Source organism: Chinchilla lanigera, unplaced genomic scaffold (genome assembly GCF_000276665.1).
Source record: "Chinchilla lanigera isolate Chin_1 unplaced genomic scaffold, ChiLan1.0 scaffold00020, whole genome shotgun sequence".
Lineage (NCBI taxonomy): Eukaryota > Metazoa > Chordata > Mammalia > Rodentia > Chinchillidae > Chinchilla > Chinchilla lanigera.
The window spans coordinates 26,314,111-26,328,748 of NW_004955421.1; the positions used below are offsets into that span (position 1 = coordinate 26,314,111).

General features: G+C 37.1%; 1 long non-coding RNA gene across 3 annotated transcripts in view; it reads right to left on the bottom strand.

Annotated features, from left to right (window-relative positions):
• Positions 1 to 575: 575 nt before the first annotated feature.
• Positions 576 to 14,638, bottom strand: part of LOC102013303 — an 18,495-nt gene continuing 4,432 nt past the window's right edge. The window contains exons 4-6 of one of the 3 annotated variants that reach the window (XR_260829.2): positions 4,402 to 4,574; positions 2,171 to 2,277; positions 576 to 1,008 (exon numbers count right to left, since the gene is read on the bottom strand). This is a non-coding gene — a long non-coding RNA (uncharacterized LOC102013303). Of the gene's footprint in view, positions 1,009 to 2,065; positions 2,278 to 4,401; positions 4,575 to 8,749; positions 9,065 to 14,638 lie in introns of those variants that run through there. The other 2 variants (XR_001233837.1, XR_001233836.1) reach the window with 2 other exon arrangements.

A 14,638-nucleotide genomic window follows, 5' to 3' on the forward strand; every position in this document is an offset into this window, starting at 1 on the left:
AAGACACAGAGAGACAGAGAAAGGGCAATGGCAAAGTCCAGAGCGCCTTTAATGAAGCAAAAAGGAGAAATTCCTTCTTTCTCTTTTATTTCCACCCAGCTACAAGCCTACATATTGTTGGTGCCACCCATGTCTGGAGTGGATCTTCCTTCCTCAGTTTGTGGGATAATCCAAAGATATCCAGAACTGTGCTCCACTGATCCATTAGAGAGACGATTCTGAATGCATTCAAATTGACCCATCACAATTAATTGTCGTATTTGTCCTTTTTTTGTAAGTTGAAGTTGAGCAGCACTTCTCACCTCCCTCTCATTTGTGAATGTTTCTGACATTGTCATATCCAAAATCGTATATTTCTGCCAATAAGTGGTCATCTTAGAAATTTCCAGTGTACATATCAACTTATATGTAGAATATCAAAATATAAACTTTTTGAGGTCAAAGACCATAGTTCATGATTCTACTGCTCTTGGTCTTTCTATTAGCACTTACTTACAATTATCTGGCTGAGTATTACAAGAATTCTGTGAAAAATAAGTATTGATTTTTTTAAGTTTAGGAGGAAATCTTAGAACTGCGCATACATTATTAATGTAATCTCATGTGTAGAGGTCCTGGGAGGATGTTCTAGTTAGCTGACAGCCTCTGTATTCACACTGGGGTCAGGTTACCCACAAGTAGCTCCTGGTGAGTAGCTGCATAATAGGCCCTAGATCAAGGCTGCTCCTACCCAAATGGAGCTATTTAAATGACCATCTTTGCTTGCAGTTCCCGTGCCCTGGATGAGAATTCCTTTGAGTTGCTCTACATATAAGTCTGTGGTCTGATGCTCCATCCTCTGCCCCCCGACATGTGTAGGACCTGCGTCATAGTCTGAAGGCTTTCCCCAGGTTTTTCTGCTCTCTGCACCCTTTATGAGTTTTAGTCATCCACTTAATTCCACTTTCATTTCTAATTCCATCTTGGCATCCACTTCCCAGTGGGCACAGACGACCATCATCGCAGCATCTATTTCAAATGAAGAAACGAGAACTTTTACAGATTGAAAGACAAGTCAAGTTTATACAGCTTATCAATCATACAGTCCAGATTTAAACCCAGTTTTCTTTTGACTGCAAAGCCTTTATGTTTTACCACTGCCTTGGGAGAAAGAGAATGATAATTAGCAGAAAGCAGCATCTTCTCATCCATAGATGTTTAAAGATCACAGTGAAATGCTATTGTTCCTCCAAGTAATATCTGTAGTAGTTAATGCTCAGAAGGGGTTAATACAAAGGTGTTTGTCTGGGGAAAAATAAATAGCTTCTGTATTTCTTGACCTGTCAAAACACCAAAGGGTAGAGTGTCTGCTTCAAAAAGTCACAGGAACCTGTAAGGGAAATTTAAAATCTTTCACCTGGTAGCATTTATAACTCTGCTGATCAAGTCTAATGCTGTGTGTCCAAAAGAATACGAGCTAAGAGTGAATTGATTTCAAAATGTTTGTTTGGAAGATTCTTCTTGTGCTGTCTCCACTCCTTCCATTAATGGTCCTACATTTGATTCTCGACACCACTTTCAGCTTCCTCTAATTGTACGCTTATTATACTGAATTGGAATGCTTTATCTCTGTAGCTGCCCCGGTAGTACATGCCACAGCCCGAACGCCTACCAGGCAAACCTCACACCTCATTTGTACACATTGAAAGGCTTTTCACCTGTGAAAAGCAGGGACAAAATATTTCTTCATTGCATTCTTATGTACAAGCATGGTGCCCTGAACTACTGGACACCTGATAAATTCCTGTTATAAGCTTTAAATAAATAAGTGTGTTTATAGCTGTTGTAAAATATTTAAAGGGCTATTTCATGAAAAGAAGTAAGACTCTCTGGGGGTACTATAAGGTGATTGCTTCATTACTTGGGACATGAGCTAGATTGCTGTAACAAAAGAATCTTCAAATAGACTAAGTTAAATAAGATAAAATTTTATTTCTCTACCATGAAAGGCAACTCTTTAGTACTGATGGTAAAGCCCAGCTATTTTGAATACAGGGCTACGATCATGATCACTGAGTACAATAAATCCTTCATTTCTGCTGGACATCTCTGCCCAACAGGCAGGATAAATGAGTATGGAAGAGCAGGCGCCCGACTGTTTGGATGGCGAGACATGGTGAGCATCACTTACTTTCCATCCGTTTGCCTAAAACGTAACCAGCATTCCGCCTTATTAACTGAGAAATACAGTCTTCAACTTTGTGTCCAGGTATCAGTTCAGTCTTTATTCCTGTGAAACTAACAGAGAACGGATATTGGGGGAACAGATAAATAGTCTGACCTACCAGGTTTCTCCAAAAATAAGACCTAGCTGGAAATAATCAGCCTTCAAAGCTGGAGGTGAAAAACGCCAGCTCCAATCCCGCTATCTTTGCCTTAGCTGCCATCACAATTACACGCAAGTGTACGTTAGGAACAGAACACATGGATCGGCTGCAAATTTACAAGCTGCTTACTACTAACTCTATTTAAGCAGGAACACAATTACCATTTGCAAAGAAAACCTAAGATCAATAATATTTCCCTAGTGGGAGATTCAAAGAAATGATTATTAGGGTTGTGGTTATAGCTCACTTATAGAGCGCTTGCCTAGCCCTTGGTTCAATCCCTTGCACCAATAAATAACAACAGAACAGAATAGCAAACCTGATAGTACCTGTGTTGTACAATTTTATGATTCCACACTATGTTTTTATATTATAGGGTATACGGTGTACAGCAAGCACTTAGATGACTTGCTTCTTCCCCACACTGTAAATTCCTTGACAAGGAGAACTTTGTCTACTTTGAAGTCAGCTCTGTGCCAGTGCACTACAGAAAAATCTGCAGCAGTGGCAGACAGATGCTAGGTGAATCCATAGTTGTTGAATAAATAAGTTAACTACTATTAAAAATTATAGACTGAAAACTCAAAGCATGAGGAAACGGACCTCTGTTTCAACAGAGAAGTTTGGATGGACGTTTACTGCTTACAATAATCAGAGTTTTGTGTTGTGAAATATTTTACTACACCTATAAAAGAAGCAGCATAAAAACAAACCACAAATATATGTTCAGTACATTATTTGGAATTTCTCACAAGCTGATAGGAGGTTGATGGAGCCACAGCAATGACAAATGTTGCATTGGGTTTTGCTTTTTTGGTACAAATTGATGGCAAACCCATTCATTAGTCTCTCACTTGAATATGAATCTTTCTTCAACTTCTAGATTCTAAAGTTATCATTTCAATTGAAAATGATCCCAAAGTAAATAATACTTTTAACCTTCTCTATACATCTCAGTTTCTAATGATAATTAAGATTCTAAGAGGCCAGGCGTGGTGGTGCATGCCTGTAATCCCAGCACTCAGGAGGCTGAGGCAGGAGGATCGTTGTGAGTTCAAGACCAGCCTGGGGTACAAAGTGAGCTGAAGGCCAGCCTGAATTGCATAGCAAGACTCTGTCTCAAAAAGTCAAAAAAAAAAAAAAAAAAAAAAGATTCTTCCCACTTCTAGGATTTGCACTGGGGAATTGAGTGACAGAAGATTAAGATTGCCAGTTGCATCCGTTCTCTCTCTCTCTCTCTCTCTCTCCCTCTCTCTCTCTCTGTCTCTCTCTGTCTGTCTCATACACGCATGCACCATGCACAGTGAAGACACACACCTACACCCTACTTCTCTTCTCTTCTCTCTCTCCTCCACACCCTCATTCCCCCCATACCTATCAGATCTTTCCATACATCCTACCAGTATTCGAACATTCTATCAAAATAATCCCTTGTGCTGTTACCCATACTTTAGTCTTTAAGGTTAGATTGTTTGATTATGCTCTCATGAATCTCTGAATGAAGCACTAATAGAATATACAAAACATCAAAATCACATGGAGAAATAAGGAAAAAGCAAAATAGAGTTAAAGGAAATTGATAACAGTTCTTTCTATATTTAACTAATACAATTATCCAAAAATAATGTTCTTGATAGATGTAGATTTTTCTCTTTTATTCTTTGTTTCTCTCTAATCTCCACTTCCCATTTTCTTTGGCCATGCTTTTATTCTTTTTTGTTGTTGTTGTTGGTACCAGGAATTGAACTCACTTGCCAGGCAGGCACTTTTGCCTCTGAGCTATGTCCACAGCCCAATGATGCTTTTAAAGGATAGATGAAAAATTTTGTATATAATACACATAGATAGATATATGTACTATTATTTTATCAACTAAAATCATGTGCTACTTGTTATTACATGATGAGTGAGGACTCACGATATTTCATGAGAAGAATCATTCTCTATACAAGTAACAATATCAAAGACTCATATACATCCTTAACAGCAATTCAGGTTTGCGTAACAGAATATTTAAGATTTTTAAGTGACTCACCTCTTCAAATGCACAGGCCATTTGCTCATATGTGAGGAATGCTGAATAGTTTTTGTAGAAGTCTCTGGAAAAACTATAGGAGCTTACTGTGATAACAGTACCATTTTGAGAAGTAGATGAAATCAGAGAGCAGAACCTATCACTCAGTGATAGATGGGGAGGCTACCTATGACCTAGTGAGTAGAGAAATTGGTTATGTCATTTCATGTGCACCACTGATGTCCCAAGTCACTGTTCAGAGAGCTCTTATTTTTCACCATGCTAACTTTGCTGTGACATTTATTTAACATTACCCCATCAAGACGAACACTTTACTTTTGTCAGACTTGACCCATTAATTTGATAATTCTCTGATACATCAATGGCTAAGGCACACATGTCATCAAGATTTCATCTCATATATAACCTGCAGGAATAGCTTGCATTTAAAAACACCATCTTGCTGCTCACCCATGTGATATATTTGCCACGTCTATGAAGCATTTCCTAGGACTACAAAATTGGCCTTACCCATCCAGCTGTCAAATAGCTCTTGTGACCTTGGTAAATTATTTAATTTTTCTGACTCATTCCTTCCTCTATAAAAAGAAGAAGTTAAAGGTAATGATCTCTAAAATTTATTTCAGCTGTTCTATTCCTTAAAGGACTCCCTGCACCAAGAAACATAAAGCCAGTCATATATAATAAAACGTCATTATTTTCTGCAATTGCATTCATTTCTGGTGAATGAAATAAAAATTAGAAGCATATTCTCTGGTTGAAAATTCTCCTGCAGTCCACTATGATGACTGATGTGTAGCACAGCATAGAGACCCAACAGAAGCACACCTAGGAGTTAAGTCTACACTGGGGTATAAGATAACAGCTCCTCACCATGCAGCCTCCTGAGGCCATTGATCAACGGTACATCACAGATCTTTTTTCATTAGCAAGTCTCACCTAACTGCTCCTCAGCCACCTGTCCCTTGATCTAGATGTCAGTCATGTTGTCATTTACTCTCTTCCATAGCAAAATGAAGTCTGCAAACATATAACATACTTTGTGGTTTTTTTTTTTTTCCACAGAGTGCATGAGTTATCACTGCCTACTTTCCAACAGCCTCTTTAATGACTTCTTTAATGATACACTTCCTATCTTTAATTATTAACAGCTGTGTGTGGGGCCAGATAACTCAGGGCTCACAGTGTGTTCTCTGCGTTCATGTTCCTGAGAAAATCTGATTATCATGATTCAATTTTTCTGATCAGTTTACCCAAACCTCTGCCTTTGATATTGCTGGACATTCGTTATTCCTGGTGCAATCAGCTGTGTTGGAGAGGGAAGGAGAGGTTCACTTAGAACTGTATTTATGCACATGCATTGTGTAGTGTCTCCCCACTAGAAAGAATAAAGAACTCATACCACATGTGCCCTTTCGAATAGTGAATCCTTTCTAAAAAATGAGTGGTAAATACTGAGAGTAAAGTGATAAGGAAGATAGCGTGTGATACCTCCACAGGGGCATCGTAGCATCTAGATTTACACTGGCTTCTCTAGTCCCCACTTATTATGTTAGAGATTCTTGCAGACAGTGATGAGGGGTAGGAGACACCCTGAATTATTTATGGTTCAAAAAAGTTATGTTATTTTTGGTTTTCTTCCCCCCAAAATATCAAGAAGTGGGCTAGATGTCAAGGTCCTAACTGAAAAGCATCCAACCAGTACCCAACACCAGGAAACTTGGAACAGGCTGACTTGCAAGCCTGGTGGGAAGGGCAGCCCCAGGGTTGCCCCATCTAAGGAGACAACATCAGCAAGTCTGTCCCTGAGTGACCTTTCATGTGGCTTAAATCTGGAAAGTCCCTCTGCATTCTCATATGTGCAGGAGGTGATAGGTTCATGGAGCTACTACCTTCATCAGTGAATTCACCATTCATGAGATCAGCCATTAAAGGACAGAAGGCCCTGTTGGAGGTGGGTCACTGGGAATACGACCTGGGAGGGTGTATCTCCCTTCTTTTTCTGTCTTTTCTGTATTTTCTGGGTGCCATGGGTTGAGCATCCTTTTCTCTTCAATGCCCTTCTGCCTAGTTTTTGCCTTGGAGCCAGCCAACCAGGGATTAACCTGTGATCCAAAATAAACCCATCCTCCTTTAAATTGCCTGTGTTTGGCATTTTTTCCTAGTGATGAAAAAGTGACTAAGACAATCCTTATAAAGCATAACTAACCAGGAGAACCCTGAAGGTAAGAGACAGATCTCAGCAGGACTCATGATTCAAAATCATAGGATATGAGAGCTAAATGGCTTGGTAGTGTATTTAGAAATGCGTTAATTTGGGAAAAGTCCAAGATGCATTTGACATAGATCCTTTCCCTGTGCTCTCCCCAGACTGGGCATGTCTACATTTGGGCCACTCAATTTGATTGATACTACACAATTAAATGCATTTACAATTAGTTCATTTTGTAATTTAAAAAAATAACAGGGAATGTAGATGTAAAGGAAGCTAGAAAATATCCAAGTCATCATGTGTACTTATTTGAAAATGGGATTAAAATTCTGTGCACCTTCCACTAGAATATTTTGTCTTGTGTGTTTTCTGTGAGTCAAGGAGAAAAAAAGTCTCATTTTTTTTTTCAAATTATTTGCTAAGCAGTTAGACCTATCCTTGATTTAAAAGGCACTATATTCATACAGTTTCTGGGTGTGAAGAAACTGGGTACTTATCTTTTCTTTCCAGTCAAGCAGTCATTTTCCTGAGAGAATTCTAAAGTTAAATTTGTCAAAAATTGTATTAACTTATCAGTTGGTTTTAAGAAATAAATTCTTAAGCATTTTCACTCAGACCACATTTTCCTGACAGAATCATAGGCTCCTGATCCAAGATGGTTAACTACTCATGATCCTACTCCCAAAAGCCAAAATACATGTTCTACTTTCTGTGGAGCCCAAATTTTTATTGCAGTATGTTTACAAAAATAGATAATTTATTCTCAGCAAGCTAGACTTCTAGATGAAATTCTGAGTCATTCTTTTTCCTTATTCTTTGAACAAATCCTCCATTTACTAGTGCTAGTTTTATCACTCTCCTGACATCTGTCTTTTGTGGACTTCTACTTCCACATGGGAACTAAAGAAATATATTCTAGCAAGATGAATTTTTCAGACACTCGTATAGTACATGTCAATTCCTTTCTTTATGTACTAACCTTAGATGTAAAGTAATTTTCAAATATTCTTCCTATAACATGTCAACAGTTAATCAAACAGGAATATCAGGTAACAAGTTTGTGAAGAAAATGATTTAAAATCAAATGAAACCTTGAATGGTGCAGATAAATGCAAATTTATGGCCAAGTTATAGTTAGTAAGTTATGTAAGTATGAATCTAGTTTGAATTCAGAATTAAAATGCAACAATTATTTCTTCAATTATACAAATCTATTTCCTTTTATATTCCATGATAAATCTCATTACATATAATTTATGTTATAGTTTCCTTAAAAATATTCTGGCAGTCCCCTATTTTTGACACCCTTGAATTCTGTCTCTTAAATGGACTTAAAATCGTGAAGTGGGATCTATAGGAAGTGCTGAGAGTAGTCAAAAAAGTTTCTACTTCTGCTGTAGCACCTACAAGTTATGTTGAACTTTGTAGTCAATAAGAAAAGGTTATCCTCATTCTCTAGAACAGCCCCTTTTTATCCCAGCATGCAGTAGGTACTTATTCATTTAAAGACAAATGATGGGAAAGTGAAAACATTTCTCCACAACTAAAACACAGAATGAGGACAGAAAAAAGTCCATGGCAAAAGGAAACTCTGACACAACACACTTGACATGGAAGCCACAGCTTTTACATTATAGCCAGTAGTAAGAAAAGTTGTCGGTTACACATGTGCAATATAGTCTATTCACAATTATGCAAAAAGATCATACTGTATTAAATTTTAAGTTATAACCTTGGAAGTAAAACCGACATTGAGATGATTTAATACATAGGGAAATTTCAGTATGTGATACAATTTTCTTTCATATTTAGTACCGAAGATAGAACCCAGGACCTTCACATTGTGCTACCTCCCAGCCCTCAGCTATTATTTTCTATTCCTAATTTTGAGACAGAGTCTCACTAAGTTGCAAATTTCCCAAGCTGGACCTGAACTTGCTGTTTTTCCAAATCAGATCTTAACAGTGCTGGGGTTACAGATATGTTCCACTACTCCTAGCTGATAAACAATTTGCAAAGATAATTCATTAATTGTTACCAAACCTTCAAATCTTTACTTTTCTTGCCTCAACTGAAAGAGGAGACAAAGAGACAGAATTAGAATGAACTAGATTTATTCAAAACTGTCCCTGAAGAAGACAGAGGAACTTCTTTGTTACTTCAAATCTCTGTCATATGTCTCTCCGAAGCATAAAGAGCTTTTATGGAGAAAAGGGGTATCCAATGAGTCCAGGTGTGGAAAACTCCCACTGGGAAGGGAGCTTCCTCTTCAGAGCAGCTGTTTCTGTCTTTTACCTCATTTTCAGGGTCCTTGACCTCCCAGGATCAGCATCCACACTTCCTTTTCATTAATTTTCTGCAAGTGAGTTCTTAGGAGCTGAGAAGAGGAGGGAAATCATGGAGGCTTCTCTTCAAAATTTAGAGTACCAAGGGAAAGAAGCGAGCTGTTAACTGATTAAGAAAAAGGGCTGGTGAGGAGAACAACTCTACTGAAGTCATTCTATCTAGGAAACCACTAGATTACAGGATGAGTAGATACAAGCTCAATATAAAATGATCAACAGCTTTCTACAATCCAGAAAATCATTTAAAATATAGTAGTAAATGAAACATTCATAACAGTAAAAAGCATGAATTAAACAAAGATAATCCTATCATGATCTATGTATAACTTGGTTTAAGATTCTCTCTGGGATGGCAAGGCCTGCAAGCAGAGTGAGTCCAAGCTCCATGCTTCCTCCATTCCCTCTGGAATGTCGGAGTCTGTGAGCAGAGTGAGTCCACACTCTGCACTTCCTCCATTGTCTTAGGGACAGTGGGGTCTTTGAGAGGAGTGTAACAACACATGCCTTTGTTGAATAGACTGGCAGGATCCCCAAGACCTGAGACCCGGGACAACAGCCATGTCCCAGGTGCACAGGTACACACCTGTCTTTAGAAGGCAGAGTAATTGCCGAGACCAGCAGCTTGGAAGTGTCTGAAGCAGTAGCAAGGATCGAGCAGTTGGACTTCAGAGAACCCCACCAGCAGAAGTCCAATATCAGGCCCCACATCCAGAAGCCGAGATCAGCTCCTTACCCTACACATTTCTGGGACTAAATATGGACACTACCATGGAACTGTAAGTACCAGAGGTATTTTACTGTTTTCATTCTCCCTTGTTTTTCTAATTGGCTAGTCCTCTCCTGTCTGACTGGACATCATCTTGTTTTCTTCTGTATTCAGTAGTTATTTTTATATGTAGGGTTTTTATTTCTTCTTTTTCTATTTTTCTTTCCTCTCTTTCTCTAATCTCCTCTTTCTTTTTTGCTTCTGTACATTTTCATTCAGTTTCTCTGTTTCTCTTCTTTTTTTCAATGTTTAGGTTTCTTACTGTCTTTTTCATTCTCTTCTATAGACACAGTTTCTTTTCTCAACTACTTATTGAATTTAAACTTGCAAGTAAGTAGACATTTTCTCTGCCCTTTCTGACAATTTCTTGTATTCTATTTTATTCTTTCCCTCCTGTGTCCTCCAGTTTCCCAAAACTTGGGTGATCTTCCTTTAATTTCCTGCACCAACTCTACTGTATGTGATTTCACTCATCATTTTAGCTTATCCCCTAACAATCTTAGCCTCCCTGTTCCTGACGAAAGGGTGAAATCAGGTGACTAAGGGGAAAATCACTGCATACAAGTGCACAATATATGTTAATTTTTTTACATAATTTTAGAGTTTACTCCTGTGGTCAGAGGTAACAGGTTAATGGTAAACATAGATTATCAGTAGTTAAACTGCACTTGAAACTACTGTTATTACTAACTATACTACTCTAGGCAGGATGTCATTCACGTTATAAACAGTTTTTCTCCTCTGTATGGTAACACTGGGACTGTACAAGGTCATAATCATCATCACAGCCCAGTATCAAAGGGTTAGAAGCTGAGCCAATATTAATCTTGCATCCTTTACAAACTGGGAAGCTAGGGCCTTGGGATAGCTATAAGAAACCACCCACATATAGAAGACATCCCTAAAGAACAGACATCCTCTAGGGAAACCTAAATACTAGTGATAAAGCTATATATCATAGGAAACTGGCAAGTATCCACATAGAGAACAAAATAAAAAAGGCTAGAAAATGACAAGATGCAGAACAAAAATGCATCCCCAGACCCCCGCCCACCCAGAACAAACCCAAAACTTAGAGAAAGATGAAATTGTAAATCAAATACTGGAACATTCTGAAATGATAGCAGCAGAAGTGAAAAAACAAGTGGAAAAAGCTATGGAAAAAAATAATCTTTCGGGTGCAGAAAAAAATGGTCCTTAAAATAGAAGATATTAGAGAAGACACAGATAAAGGAATAGATGATCTCAGAAAAATGATGGAAACAAATACTGTCCAGCATATGAAAGAAGTGGAATAGATGAAACAGATCCACATAGAAACCCAGTATTACAACCTCCATTGAAAGTATATGCAACAGGTTGAATGAAGGAGAGGATAGGATTTCAAATCTTGGAGACAGAATTGTAGATAGTGATAATGAAAAGAAAGATATCTTGCAATTAGCAAGAGACCATGAAAAATAAATCTAAGAGCTACAGGATGAAGCAAAGAAGTAAAACATAAGATTGACTGGGGTCAATGAGAAAGCTAAACATAGCACAAATGATGTAAAAAAATACTCTTCACAGAAATAATGGCAGAAAACTTCCAAAGTGTGGATAAAGAATTTGACATACAAATAAATGAAGCATTTAAAACTCTAAACATGAATGACCAAAATAAAACTGCACTAAGACATATAATAATAGTCAAGATTCCAGAAATATATCTCAATAATACAATATTAAATGCTGTTAGACAAAAGACACAGATCACCTATAAAGGAAAGCCTATCAGAATCACAGCAGACTTCTCAACACAAACTCTCAAGTCAAGAAGAGATTGGAGTCAAGTATTTTAAGTCCTGAAAGAAAACAACTTCCAGCCCAGATTGATGGACCCTGCAAAACTATCTTTCAAAATTAATGGAGACATAGGATATTTCCATGACGAAGAACAACAGAAGAGATTTATAAACACAAAACCAATGCTACACAGAAAACTAAAAGATACTCTAGATAGAGATAAAAAGGAGCACAATTCCAAGAACAACAGAAAAAAACCACCAGACAGGGCAAGCAATTAAGCAGAAGGGAAAAGCATTGAACCAACAGCAGAAAATAACTATGACCAGGAAAGGCCAATACATGTCAGCTATAACCATCAATGTAAATGGGCCCAATTCACCAATCAAAAGAAACAGACTTGCAGAGTGGATCAAGAAACAAGGTCAAACAATATGCTGTATAAAAGAAACACATTTAATCCAAAAAGAAATTCATAGATTGAAAATCAAAGGATGGAAAATCGTCTTCCACATAACAGAAACCCAGGGAAAAGCAGGAGTAGCTATTGTTTTTTCAGACATTGTCAACTTCAAGCCAAGAGTGATGAAAAGGGATGAAAAAGTCACTACATACTCGTTAGGGGGAAACTTCAGGAGGAAGAGACAGCAATCATAAATATATATGCACCAAATACAGGAGCACCTAAGTACAGAAGACAATTATTAATAGACATGAAAATCAGCTGCAAATGGAATGGTCTCTAAAATAGACTGCATATGAGACCACAGAACATGCCTAAGTAAATGCAAAGGAACTGAAATTATCCCATGCATATCTGACCATAGTGCAATGAAATTAAAAACTAATGACAAAAGAAACCACAAAACCTCCATAAACACACGGAAATGAAATAATACCCTCCTGAAAAACCAATGGGTCTCAGACAAAATAAAGGAAGAAATTAAACAATATCTACAACTAATTGAGAATACAGATACAACATACCAGAACATATGACATGCAATGAAAGCAGTCTTAAGAGAGAAAAGTATAGCATTGAATTCTCACGTCAGGAAAATAGAATGAGCACAGATGAAAATCTAATGTAATACCTCAAGCTTCTAGAAAAAGAAGAGCAAGACAAATCCAAAGCCCGTAGGAGGGAGGAAATTATGAAAATCAGAGCAGAAATTAACACAATGGAAACCAAGGAAGCAATACAAAGAATTAATGAATCAAAGAATTGGTTCTTCGAAAGAATAAATAAAATTAATAAACTCTTAGCCAACCTATCAAAAAAGGAAAGAAAAGATTCAAATTCATGCACTGAGGAATAATAAGGGTGAAGTAACCACACATCCTTTGGAAATTCAGAGATTATTATTACCTACTTCAAAAATCTTTATTCTCATAGGATGGAAAACTCAGATGAAATGGACAGATACCTAGATACATATGAATTACCAAAGATGAATCAAGAAGATATAAAAATTCTCAATAAAGCAATATCAGTTAATGAGATTGAAAATATAATTTAAAACTTACCAACAAAGAAAAGCCCAGGACCTGATGGATTCACTGCTGAATTCTGTAAGCAATTTAGAGAAGCTCTAATGCCAAGACTCTTGAAACTCTTTAATGATATTGAAAGGGAAGCAATATTCCCTAACTCTTTCCTGGAGGCAAGTATTATCCTGATACTAAAACCAGAGAAAGATAAAAACCAAAAAAGACAATTACAGGCCAATCTGCCTAATGAACATAGATGCAAAAATCCTCAATAAGATACTAGCAACAGAATTCAACAAATTATCAAGAAGATTATATACCATTACCAGGTGGGATTTATCCCAGGAATGCAGGGATGGTTCAACATGTACAAATCAATAAACGTAATACACCATAACAACAGAGCCAGAGACAAAAATCAACAATCATCTCAATAGATGCAGAAAAAGCTGTTGACAAAGTCCAACACTCATTCATGATAAAAAAAAAAAAACTACAGAAAATTGGAATAGATGGTCTTTATTTTAATCACATAAAAATCATCTATGACAAACCAACAGCCAACAGCATACTAAATGGACAAAAACTGAAAACTTTCACTCTAAAATCAGGAACAAGACAAGGATGTCCACTATCACGACTCCTTATCAACATAGTTCTGGAAACATTAGCCAGAATATTTAGACAAGAGAGAGAAATAAAAGGAATACGATAGGAAAGGAAGAAGTGAAATTACCTTTATTTGCAGATGACATGACACTCTACATAGAAGACTCCAAAACCTCCACCAAAGTCCCCTAGAATTAACAACCAAATTCAGTTGTGTGTCTGGATACAAAGTCAATACTTAAAAAACAATAGCATTCTTGTACACAAATAACAAACTTATTGTGAGAGAAATTAGGGAGACCACACCCTTCACAATAGCATGCAAAAAAATGAAATACTTAGAAATCAATCTAACAAAGGAAATAAAAGATTTATATATTAAAAATTCCAGTACTCTGAAAAAAGAGATTGAAGGGGATATCATAAAATGGAAAGATATCCCTTGCTCATGGATAAGAAGAACCAACATAGCGAAAATGGCCATACTTCCAAAATTGTTATACAGATTTAATGCAATCTCAATCAAACTACTATTAGTATACTTCACAGAACTAGAAAAATACTCCTAAAATTCATCTGGAACCAGATGAGACAAAGGCGATCCCAGGCAACAAAGGCACGTCTAGAGACATCACAATCCCTGACTTGAAATTATACTACAAAACTACTGTGATAAAGTCAGCATGGTACTGGCAAAAAATAGGCCTGAGCACCAGTGGAACAGATTACAACACACTGTAGAAAATGTGGACAGAGCTACAAACACATTCAGCCACCTTATCTTTGACAAAGAGGCCAAACATGTTAACTGTTAGAAAGATAGCCTCTTTTATGACTGGTGCTGGAAACACTGGCTCTCTACATGCCAAAGACCAAAACTAGATGCATGTCTATCACCATGCACCACAATAAAGTCAAAATAGATCAAAGATCTAAATATTAAAACCAAAATACTAAATCTAGTGGAAGAGAAAGTAGGTAGAAATCTTGAAGACATAGTGGTACACAGAGTTTATGAACAAGAACCAA